Source organism: Oncorhynchus tshawytscha, linkage group LG29, assembly GCF_018296145.1.
Source record: "Oncorhynchus tshawytscha isolate Ot180627B linkage group LG29, Otsh_v2.0, whole genome shotgun sequence".
NCBI classification, from domain to species: domain Eukaryota; kingdom Metazoa; phylum Chordata; class Actinopteri; order Salmoniformes; family Salmonidae; genus Oncorhynchus; species Oncorhynchus tshawytscha.
Genome location: NC_056457.1, coordinates 15,226,039 through 15,237,896, shown reverse-complemented (window position 1 = coordinate 15,237,896; position 11,858 = coordinate 15,226,039). Strand labels below are relative to the sequence as shown.

The following is an 11,858-nucleotide window of genomic DNA, read 5'->3' as shown; positions in this document are numbered from 1 at the left end:
AGACAACAGATGATTGCATTGCAAATGGTCTCTCTCAATAATCTAAGAGGCAAGACAAATTGTGTACAGTAAATGTAGGATAACCATGAATAACATATACATGATAATCCACAGCCAAACTAGATGAAACAAAACAAATTATACACACACACACACACACACACACACACACACACACACACACATTCCCATGCTGTAGTGTAGCTACTCCATGGTAGTACAGAATGGTTTAGAAGTGTCTTGCTGTGTTCTTCACAGTGCTTACAGCCTCCTGTTATCTGGCCAAGTAAAACTCAACTCTGTGCTTTTTTCTGTGTAATTGCTATTCTCAGTAATTTCGTGCCAAATCCACAGTTTTGATAAAAACTTTGCGATGTCGCAGCTCAACTCCGTTGATGTGAAGTACACTGTGGGGTTGAGATTTATTTAGCTACCTGTTATCATGCCCTCTCCAACACACTGAGCACCAGTGTGCGTATGTGGTATGTGTGTGTGTTGGTCAAGAAATGTGTGATTCAACCATTCATAACAATTTAGGCTGTAATTCATAACGGCAATGAATGAGTGAACAAACAAACACTATATTCCTTTATATTTTTTGTTTGAGGGTGTTTTTTGATTCCCGGAGGTTTCTTGTGTGACTTGAGGTGCTTTTCCTGGATTACACAGTGAGGGGGTGTCTGTTCTTTCTGCTCCTGTCACCTTGTCTGACCAGACACTGAGGTATCTTGTCTCATGTCAAATTCAATTTGTTCTCTTTCTTGTAAAGGTAGTGTTCTCTGTTATCAAAGCTCTCTCGCTCTCTCTTTCTCCCGCTCTCTCTTTCTCCCGCTCTCTCTCTCTCTCCTGCTCTCTCCTGCTCTCTCCTGCATAATCCTTACCTCCAGCGATAGGTAGGTAGGTAGAATAAAGTACAAAGGGGATTATCCCTGGGCTCTGGCTCTGTTGTAATGAAAGGCCTCATTCTTCTGATACTCCATTCATGCTTAGGGAGAAACACACACCCACAGAGGGAAATAGCTGACTCATAGCCTTACAAAATGCTACTTTAAATCCCACAGATTACCTGCTGTTTTCTATTTCTTTCTGTCTCTTCCAACACCTATTGCTCTGCAGTATATGTTCAAATACAGATCAGCCAAAGTAATGCTTTAGCGTAGCATGACTTTCTGTATCGCGTGTAGACCGACTTGTTGTACTGAACAGAACGGACCACATCCTTTCCGCTCATTCCTGTCTGAGTGTCTTGCATGGCCACTCCCTCTCCCCAGATGGGGAAGCAGGAGTCCAATTACACAGTAGTTGACCATCTCTATCCCCTATCCCCCTCTTATTCTCTCTCCCCTTAGTCTCTTCTGTAGTGACAGATAAAGAAATGTCCTCCCCCCACTTCAGAAGGCCGTGTCATCTGCAGAGCACAGCACATCCAGAGTGCTCATTTGTAAAGTGGCGTCTGGATGAGCTGAAGTAGACTAATTATTCATATATGTTTAATGTTTTCCCTGTTCGAGAAGGAGAGGACTCTGTTGGTCGTTTCACACTATATAAACCATATTTAATCAAAGGGGCATTTTGTGAGTTGATTATATGAAATGACCCTGCTTGGTCTTATCTCTGATTGATCATAATTCTGATAGCTGTGTGTCTGACTCTTAACGGCTATAGCCGACAGTCTAGTCCACAGATAGCAGATGTTCAGAGGGGATGATGCAATGAGGTCATTTGTGATTCCGTGTGAGGGCTTGGCCTAATATAGTGAAGGGTTTTGCCTGGTACAGACCATTGAGACTGGGCCGGTCCTGGTAGACAGAGAGGGAGAGAGGTCTATCAGTCTTACTTAATGGCCTTCCAGACTACAGAAATACAGAGATGGTAAGGCGAGAAGAGAGATGCCCAGTGGTTGGTGACAATAGGACTGTCCTATTATCTTAATTAAGCTGACAAAAACAGGGGATTGCAATTATAGTGGACATCATGCGATCTGAACTTGACTTCAGATAAGCCTCACTGTTTTGATTAGGACTCAGGGAGTTGTGATGGAGATAATATTCAACAGAGTGGCTGCGGTTCCAGATTTTCTGGAACCTGACTTGCTGTGGCTAATGATAGAGATTTCTCTGCATGTGCAGAATTTACTTTTATGTAGCTGCTGCCCACTCTGCTGCCCACTCTGCTGCCCACTCTGCTGCCCACTCTGCTGCCCACTCTGCTGCCCACTCTGCTGCCCACTCTGCTGCCCATTTCTTAACCCTCGGAGGGAAACTTGATGTCGCACACTAAAGCCGTATTTTATTTTTACAGTCGAAGCTAAAGACATAGTCGACATGTTCGAACTGTGCATTCCTTGCCTCAAGCGCGATTGAATGTTATTTTTTCAGGAGGGGTGTTAGGCTACATGCAGCTGTCATGTTGATGTTGTGCACAAACAACATGATCGGCATGTTCGTACAAACGTTGTCGCCTGTTGTAACAGTATTGCAAACCTAAGCACGACGCAAAGGCTGTCTTGTGATTTCATGTTCTTAGCTGCTGAGTTACATGCAGCTATTTAGGCCAGCATATCAAACACAAGCAAGACAGACACTACAGTCAAAATAGCGGTTTAACATTATTTTCTCATCATCTCGTTCTTTTTACATCTACTTTCACTATGATATGAAGATGATCAATTACAAATAGTACGCTGTCTAAAGCGGTAGTTGACAAAGATGTAAGGACAGCGCACCGCTGTCAGACTCTGGTTACTGGTCCAGATACACGCTCGGCTGTATACAGCTCGGCTGCCCAGAGGTGGAACAGCTGGGTATGTTTCTTGTGCTGCAGTTGCATGACCATTGAGAAGCGGTAATAGCGGTTCGTCGGGCCTGCATGAGGTTAAAACGCAGACAGTTTTTGGAGTGTTACACGCTGCTATCTAGGCAGCATTTCAAACACAAGCAAGACACAGACACGCAGTCTAATTAGCCAATTAATGTTGTTGTTTCATCATCGTTGCAAGCATCGGCTAAGCAGGAGGCAGTCAAAGTATCAGTGTTCTTTTTTCAGGAACTCTGGCTAGTGGCTACGACATGGCAGCAACTATACAGATTAGCCTACATGATCACACAAAACGTGGATGTGTAGGGACTGCGTCCTGCTTGTGCAAGTTGCAATATTCGTTATAACAGACGGGTTGTTTTTTGGAATGTTCATTTAAAATCGCTGCACGGTTTTTATTTTAGCTGTCCCTACACAGGCAGAGACAGGCTACGTCATCATGGTTGAGAAGAGGGTGAGTAAAGAGAAAAACATGAAGGGAGCAGGAGTGTGAGCAGTAGCTACGTAGTGTGCATAAAATAACGCAAGCGCAGAATGTGATTCGGGTCCTTAGCTTCGAGAAAGAGATTTCTGGAAGGACGCGGTGAAACCTCTGTATTTGCAGCCACGGCCTGTATTCTTAGGTTGCATCCCGAAAGACACCCTTTTCCTTATAGGTTCCTGGTCAAAGGTTGTGCACTATATAGGGAATAGGGTGCCATTTGAGATGAACACAAAGTTGTATGGATCCAGGAATGTAGTTTGTAGATCATTCATTGTTACAACAATCTGTGAGTGAACATACTAGAGAAGTGGATGTTTGAGTCACTGTGTATATGAGGTTACACAGACCTCTAGTGGCCACAGATGGAGTAGGAGCCAGTGACTGGCACTGAATTCTCCTGTGAACCATGGGGTGTATTCACTAGGGCATACCGTAGCAAAGCGTTGCGCAACGAAGAGTAAAAAAGCATTTCTTATTGGACTGCAGATAGTACCTCCCCGTTTTCCTCTGTTTTTGTCCGCTTTATACGTGCTGAACATGACCCTGGTGTTTATTGTTGTTCTCTATGGTTCAGACTGGGCCACTGGTGTCTCTCTCTCCCACTCGTTGAGCTTCTGCCAGACTCCACCATCTGTGTGTAGCAGAGGGTTACCAACTTAACACACACACAGCGTGCCAAACTAACCAGGTGCAATGATGACTCTGCCACTTTCTGTAGACATGTGTTGTCACTGTTCTTGTTTTGACCAAACCAAACCACCATATTGTAACAAAGCACTGAGGAGCTGGCATGGGGTACTGCATGCCAAGCCAGGAGTGTCTTTGTTATTCTATGACTCCAGTTGCTCACACAACTGTGATACTAAGTCAAGCCAGGAATAGGGCTTTTACGGTAAACGTATTACTGCCACACCAGCCACACCAGAGTCATGCTGGCAGTCAAATTCCACGTGATCGCTTAGTCACGTTAATTAGGCTTCTCCAAGCTCTGATCCTGCTGATGGTCAACTTGCTAACTGCCTGGTACTCAGCACTCTACTGTCCCTCCAATATAGCTGACATCAATGCAAATGTAATCAAAAATCTTATCAAACACTTCATGAGAGTCTATGAGCTCATGTTGCGCAACATTTCTATAAGTTATGTAATTGCGTGAGAAAACAGTGATGGCCTCTGTTAAAAAGAGGAGGATCCCATCAGCTTTTTATAGTCTAGACTTACTATATTTATTTCGCAACATTAATAATATTAAGCACATTGCTTCTCTTTAAAACAAGAGTATAGCTCACCTGGCTGGCATGAAAATTAACCACAGGAAAACGTCCTCCATTCGCTATTTAAGTGCATAGATGACATGTATTTTTCCCATACAGGTACATGATAATGGTTCATTCTAAATCAAAACAAATTTCACACATATATTATTCAGGATATGTAAATACGAGATTAAATCAAGAATAGTCTGATGGGTGACAATATTAGCCTATCACTTGTGAATGAGATATTATCACTTGTGAATGATGAACAGCTTGAATGCAGTAAGGCAAATCATAGTCACACACCTCATGTAGCCTAGCCCATAGGCATATACAGTGCTGTGAAAAAGTGTTTGTCCCCTTCCTGATTTCTTGTTTTTTTGCACATTTGTCACATTTAAATGTCTCAGATCATCAAACAAATGTAAATATTACACAAAGATAACCCAAGTAAACACAAAATGCAGTCTTTAAGTGATGATTTTATTTATTTAGGGAAAAAAGCTATCCGAACCTTCATGGCCCTATGTGAAAAAGTAATTGCCCACTAAACCTAATAACTGGTTGTGCCACCCTCAGCAGCAACAACTGCAATCAAGCATTTTCAATAACTGGCAATGAGTCTTTCACAATGCTGTGGAGGAATTTTGGCCCACGCTTCTTTGCAGAATTGTTTTAATTCAGCCACATCGTAGGGTTTTCGAGCATGAACAGCCTTTTCAAGGTCACGCCATAGCATCTCAATCGGATTCAAGTCCGGACTTTGACTAGGCCACTCCAAACCTTCATTTTGTTTTTTTAAGCCATTCAGACGTGGACTTGCTGGTGTAGTTTGGATCATAGTCCTGCTGCAGAACCCAAGTGCGCTTCAGCTTGAGGTCATGAACTGATGGCCGGACATTCTGCTTCAGGATTTTTTGGTAGAGAGCAGAATTCATGGCTCCATCAATCACAGCAAATCGCCCAGGTCCTGAAGCAGCAAAGGAGCCCCAGACCATCACACTATCACCACCATATTTGACTATTGGTATGATGTTCTTTTATGCCAGATGTAACGGGACGCACACCTTCCAAAAAGTTCAACTTTTGTCTCGTCAGTCCACAGAATATTTTCCCAAAAGTCTTGGGAATCATCAAGATGTTTTTTTTGTAATAAGTGAGACAAGCCTTTATTTTCTTTTTGGTCAGCAGTGGTTTTCACCTTGGAAATCTGCCATTGAAACCATTTTCCCCCAGTCTCTTTCTTATGGTTGAGTCATGAACACTGACCTTAACTGAGGCAAGTGAGGCCTGCAGTTCTTTAGATGTTGTTGTGGGTTCTTTTGTGACCTCTTGGATGAGTCGTCGTTGCGCTCTTGGGGTAATTTTGGTAGGCCGGCCACTCATGGGAAGGTTCACCACTGTTCCAAATGTTCTCCATTTGTGGATAACGTCTCTCACCGTGGTTTGCCGGAGTCCCATTGCTTTAGAAATGTCTTTGTAACCCTTTCCAGAATGATAGATGTCAATTAATTTGTTTCTCAACTGTTCCTGAATTTCTTTGGATCGTAGCATGATGTCTTGCTTTTTGAGATCTTTTGGTCTAATTCACGTTGCCAGACAGGTTCTATTTAAGTGATTTCTTCATTCATCAGGTCTGGCAGTAATCAGGCCTGGGTGTGATGAACCACAGTAAATTCATGATTTAACAAGGGGGAGCAATTACTTTGTCACATAGGCCATGAAGGTTCTTTTTCCCCTTCATAAATAAAATGATCACTTATAAACTGCATTTTGTGTTTACTTGGGTTATCTTTGTGTAATATTAACATTTGCTTGATGATCTGAAACATTTAAATGTGACATGTGCCAAAAAAACAAGAAATCGGGAAGGGGGCAAATACTTTTTCACAGCACTGTATGTTTTGGTAGGGTTTGTATCCCGACTAAAGTGGCCAAATAACTTCTTAAAATGAAGCACACAGCATAACTGGCATACATACACAGCACATACGTTTCACCTTTGGGGAAGATCATTGTCACCATAACAATGCATCGTTATGGTAGAAACATGACATGCATAATTGCATTTGCGTTCACTTGTGAGAATGGTGTTTTCCAGCTAATGGAACATTCCTGCTTAAAGCCTACTGCCATGTGCCCATTTCCTCTGCTTATAACGTGGAGAAATAGGCTAATAGTTTATCAATATTTCAAGCTAAAAGTTCTGATCTGTTATGTGAGCCACATTTGTGATGCTAGTGGTTGTGTTCATTTGAGATCTATCCCATCCCACAACCTTCCCAGACTGTGTTTGGAATATTTATTTCTCGCACAGAATAGAATAGGTCAACTTGTACTATGGGGGATAGTAGATTGACATAGGCTGGTGCTTTTGCTGTTCGTTAGGCCTACTCATCTTGTTGGCTGACGAAAAGTAAATGTGGACAGTTCTTCCAATATCTTGAATATACGCCTCGGGAATTGGATGAGGACGCACACAGTTGTGTCCTCGAAGTGTCTGTCTTCACTTGTAGCCTGTGAGAAAGACCCGATCATGTGACGGAGAGCCATTTGAGTGAGAGGTGCTTTGGAGCATGCAGATGGGAGAAGGGAATTATAATGATTATATTCAGCCCAAGGGCACAACAGACACTGTCCGCAAATGGCACGGATTTGTTCAGGAAGCATTATAACCACACAAAGGGGATGCCGCAGGGAAATTCGAGGCATTATCAAGCGCTTGTCAAATTGATGAAGACTGATGATGAAGTGTGTACAGCCTGCGCTAAAAACAAAGCAGAGCTCATGCCTTTCATGCAACTTTTTTCAATCATAATTGTAGTCGCCTCATGCAGCCTTAGAATGTATTAAAATTCTAAACATTATAGCCCAATATTTGTATCACAACTAAAGTTCTATAAATAACTCTAAATGAAGCATATAGGAGGACCTGTTTCTTTGTTAACCTCTCAACAGAGAATAGACGTGTTTGCTCACTCCCTCAAATGGTTTGTAGATAATATATTTCCTATTTTATTCAGCTATGTTCAATTGTATTCTTCATATTATAAAGTAATATAAAATAATGCAACAGAATTGTAAGCAAATCTTGTCTGCTAAATGAAATGTAAATGCTAAATAAAATGTAGATGTTCCAAAGGTCTGCATCAATGTGTTTATGTTCATTTACGGTCAATTACCATGAGACTGACAGTGATTTGCTTGACAATCACTGGCTGCCGAAATTTCATGACTGCCACAGCCCTTCCCAGGAATTATTATCATATTCTGTGACAAGCCCACTCCAGGTGTTCATGCGTATACACACACACACACACACACACACATATCTTATCACAGCAGTGGCAAACCAACTCCCTGACCAAAATGGCTGACCTTTATCTCGTCATAAGAATGTTCATGTCAGTTGTAGTATTCTAATTCCTAATTCTATGGCAACGACCTCCAGGGAGAATATAGTATTTTATACAACCTTTTTATTGCGGGGGTTGGTGGCCCTGCGGGGGGAGGGTGGTATGCCAGTAGTGTGTGCATGTGTATATCCGACCTAGGTTCAAATACATGTGGTTTTGTGTATTTTTTATTCAAATACTTTTTTCTATGCATTTGAGTATTTTCAAATACACAGCCCAAAACAAGTACTTTTATTTGACTATTTGAATGGTTATTTGTAAAAGCCAAATAGTCAACCAAACTGTCTCTGTGTCTGTCTGTCTGTGTTTTCCACCATTAGAGGTAAGTGTGTTATAGACTGTTATAGACAGGGACAAATACTGGGGGTTCAGAGGCTAGTACATCACATTCATTTATATGACATCACATTCAAGTATATGTCCTTATGCCTAGTGTTACCTGCAGCACAATCCACACTGGAAACTAATGTGACACAGGCTTTATGAACCACTGGAAAGTACACAAGGAGAAAGCATAACCGTCTCCACAGACTATGCTGGTAAAACCACACACAGAAACAGTTCTTAATAAAGTAACAAGTTGAGCTGGTGGAGAGAAACAGCCTTCAGCTGGCAGCACTGTGTTGTTCTATGGTTAGTTCAGAAAAACAACAGAGAGGGCTAGTTCCTCCCGAGAGGGCTCCAGCTGACCCCTTTCCGAAACGTTACATTTACATGACATTTTAGTCATTTGGCCGACGCTCTTATCCAGAGCGACATACAGCCATGTTGCAATAACTTATTCTCCTCTCCAACTGACAATGAAGTCTCCCTGCCATCTCCTGCCTTACCGTTAAATGAACATGTAGGTAAGATAAGGTTACTGTATTAAAGCGGTTGTTGTCTGGACTGAGCACTCACACTACCCTTGTCCTCGGTCTCACCGGAGCTTAATAGTGACCCTGTTCCTATTTGCAAACAAAACATAAACCCCCTACACAAACACGCCACCAGGACACTCTATTAAGGTCATATATTCGTACAGGAGATATCAGAACCCCCTCTGTGAATGAACAGATGCGCTTTTGTGCTCTGTACCACCCGGCCGGGGGTCCCCCGAACATGGGGGGGGGTGTAAGTGTACCCTTACTCTCTAGAGGATTCAGGAGGACAGCAGGAGATTGAAATTGCGTAATTTAACTGGTCAAGAGTTTTTTTTGTCACCCTGGGTGAACATAACTCATAGAGAATACATATCACATGTGGCATTCCACAAGGTTTGATTTTGGGTCCGGTACTGTTCAGTTTATATATGTTCCCCCTTGGCAGCGTTATCAGAAAGCATAGCATTGATTTTCACTGCTACATAGACGATACACAACTTTTACATTTCTGAGGATTTTAGCTCCATAGATAAATTATTGTACTGTATTAGTGATTTAAATACTTGGTTGGATCACAACTTACTCCAGCTAAATCAAGACAAGACCGAGGTACTTATTGTTGGAGCCAAAGCACAGAGAGAGAATCTGTCCACACATTTTAATTCACGACAATAAAGATAAAACACCAGGTAAAAAACCTAGGTGTTATTTTAGAATCTGAACTCAATTTCAAATCACACATTAGGAATGTGACCAAAATAGCTTTTTACCACCTGAGGAACATTGCCAAGGTGTGGCCGTTTCTCTCTCAGGCTGATACAGAGAAACTTATCCATGCTTTTATTACAAGCAGACTTGATTACTGTAATGCTCTCCTGTCTGGTCTACCCAAGAAAGCCATTGGTCAACTGCAAAACATACAGAATACTGCAGCACGGGTACTGACCAAGACCAGAAGGAGAGCACTTATTACACCGGTTTTAATGTCTCTGCACTGGCTGCCTGAGTTTTATAATTCATTTAAAGATGCTTCTGTTTGTTTTTAAATCAATCCATGATTGTTCTCCCCAATACATGTCAGACATGCTTTTAAGTTATGTACCCAGTAGGTCCCTCAGGTCTTCTGGCACTGGCCTTTTAACTATCCCAAAGCCTAGGACCAAGAGGCATGGAGAGACAGGCTTTAGTTATTATGCCCCTGGAATAGCCTTCTAGAGAACCTGAGAGGGCAGAAACTGTGGACATATTTCAAAGAGATCTTAAAACACACCTTTTTAGTCATTCAGTTTGTATTGTTATTCTTTTGTTTTTTATCCTCTTATCTTTGTTTTGTTGTTTTTGTAGTTTGTTTGTGTTTTTTCATCGTCATTAAAGGAACATGTATTCATATCACGCTGCGCCTTGGTCTCCTCCTCCTCCTCCTCTTCACCGACCAAGCAAAAGGACCAAGCAGCGTGATATGAATACATGTTCCTTTAATGACGACGAAGAAACACATCAACAAACTACAAAAACAACAAAATGAAGGTGAAGCTTAATATAGTGCTGACACAGGCAACTAACACAGACCCAATAACCCACGAAATACCCAAAGAAGATGGCTGCCTAAATATGGTTTCCAATCACCAATCAGAGACAACGATAAACAGCTGCCTCTAATTGAGAACCAATCTAGGCAACCATAGACATACATAAACACCTAGATAGTATACACCCCCATAAACATACAAAACCCCTAGACAGTACAAAAACACATACATCACCCATGTCACACCCTGACCAAACCAAAATATATAAAGAAAACAAAGAATACTAAGGCCAGTGTGTGTGTGTGTGTGTGTGTGTGTGTGTGTGTGTGTGTGTGTGTGTGTGTGTGTGTGTGTGTGTGTGTGTGTGTGTGTGTGCGTGCGTGCGTGCGTGAGTGAGTGAGAAAATCTGGTCCAATTGCCGAGCTTCAGAGCCCAGCCCCAATATCAGTATATCTCTTTGTTCTATTCTGTATTTAGAATAGAGAGAGCGCGGGAGAGAATGAGCGCTAGAGCGGGAGAGGGGGAAAGAAAGAGAGTGCCAGGGCTGGCAGACACCTCACCCTGCTCTGAACTTCCTGACGCCAGTCCTCCCCCTCTCCTTCCTTGCCCTGACAACCAGAGACACAACAGTTGCCCCGGCAACAGCGCAAACAAACAACTGAGCCGTATCATCAGGGATCGTTGTTTGTTAAAAGACACAAGAGGAGAAGAGAAGGGCATGTTAGTAGTGTGAATTACAGCGGTACTAAATCACATCAGATCAAGTCAAGTACAGGGGGTGGAAACGGCTGGCAGGGTGACAGCATCTCTGACTAAAGGCTCTGATACTATATAGTTTGATGGGAGAAAGAGTCCCCAGTTAGAAAAGAAGTGCTGCCATTATGAGGCCCTGTAAAATAATACATGTGCAGATGGATGGGTTGGTTGAAGGGTGAATTGCAGTGGTATTACTGGAGGCAAATACAACACTGATGGGCAAGTTCAGTGTTACAGTGTTTTCTGTTGGGAAAAAATCGGACACTCACTGGTCTCAAAGTTTACGGATAGAAGGGGTTGGTCTTGGAATGACAGATTATATGAATGGACTGTAATATTATTGCTAAACACCGATAGTTTATTTAAATAGAGAAGTTTGAGGATAAAGGACCTTTATGCTTGTGCCTAGAATGATCTGTCTGAAGAGTGTTCTTGACTAAATACCTGAAAAGACCCATAGACAATAAATACATCTGTTTTGTATATCTATGAAAAGGCCTTTGTTCATCTTACAGTATCTTTGCCAGCAACATTGTGCATTGTGTGTGACCTTTGTTCTTCTCGTGATAAAAATCCACAATGTCATTCTCAGGTGTTTTTATAGGAGAAAGGGTGGCCCCTGTTAGCGTCAAAATGAAGATGCATCTGACAAACAGTGAGTTACAGACTTTATGAGGTCATTCCTGAGTAATCAGAGTGTTTGTGTTGTCTTTCGTATCTATGTGTTTATCACCAAC

At 42.1% G+C, this 11,858-nt stretch overlaps 1 protein-coding gene across 3 annotated transcripts in view; it reads left to right on the top strand.

Moving 5' to 3' along the window:
* lg29h8orf34 (linkage group 29 C8orf34 homolog) overlaps positions 1–11,858 on the top strand; it is a 168,809-nt gene that overhangs the window by 71,219 nt on the left and 85,732 nt on the right. The gene's annotated exons all lie outside the window — the stretch shown is intronic.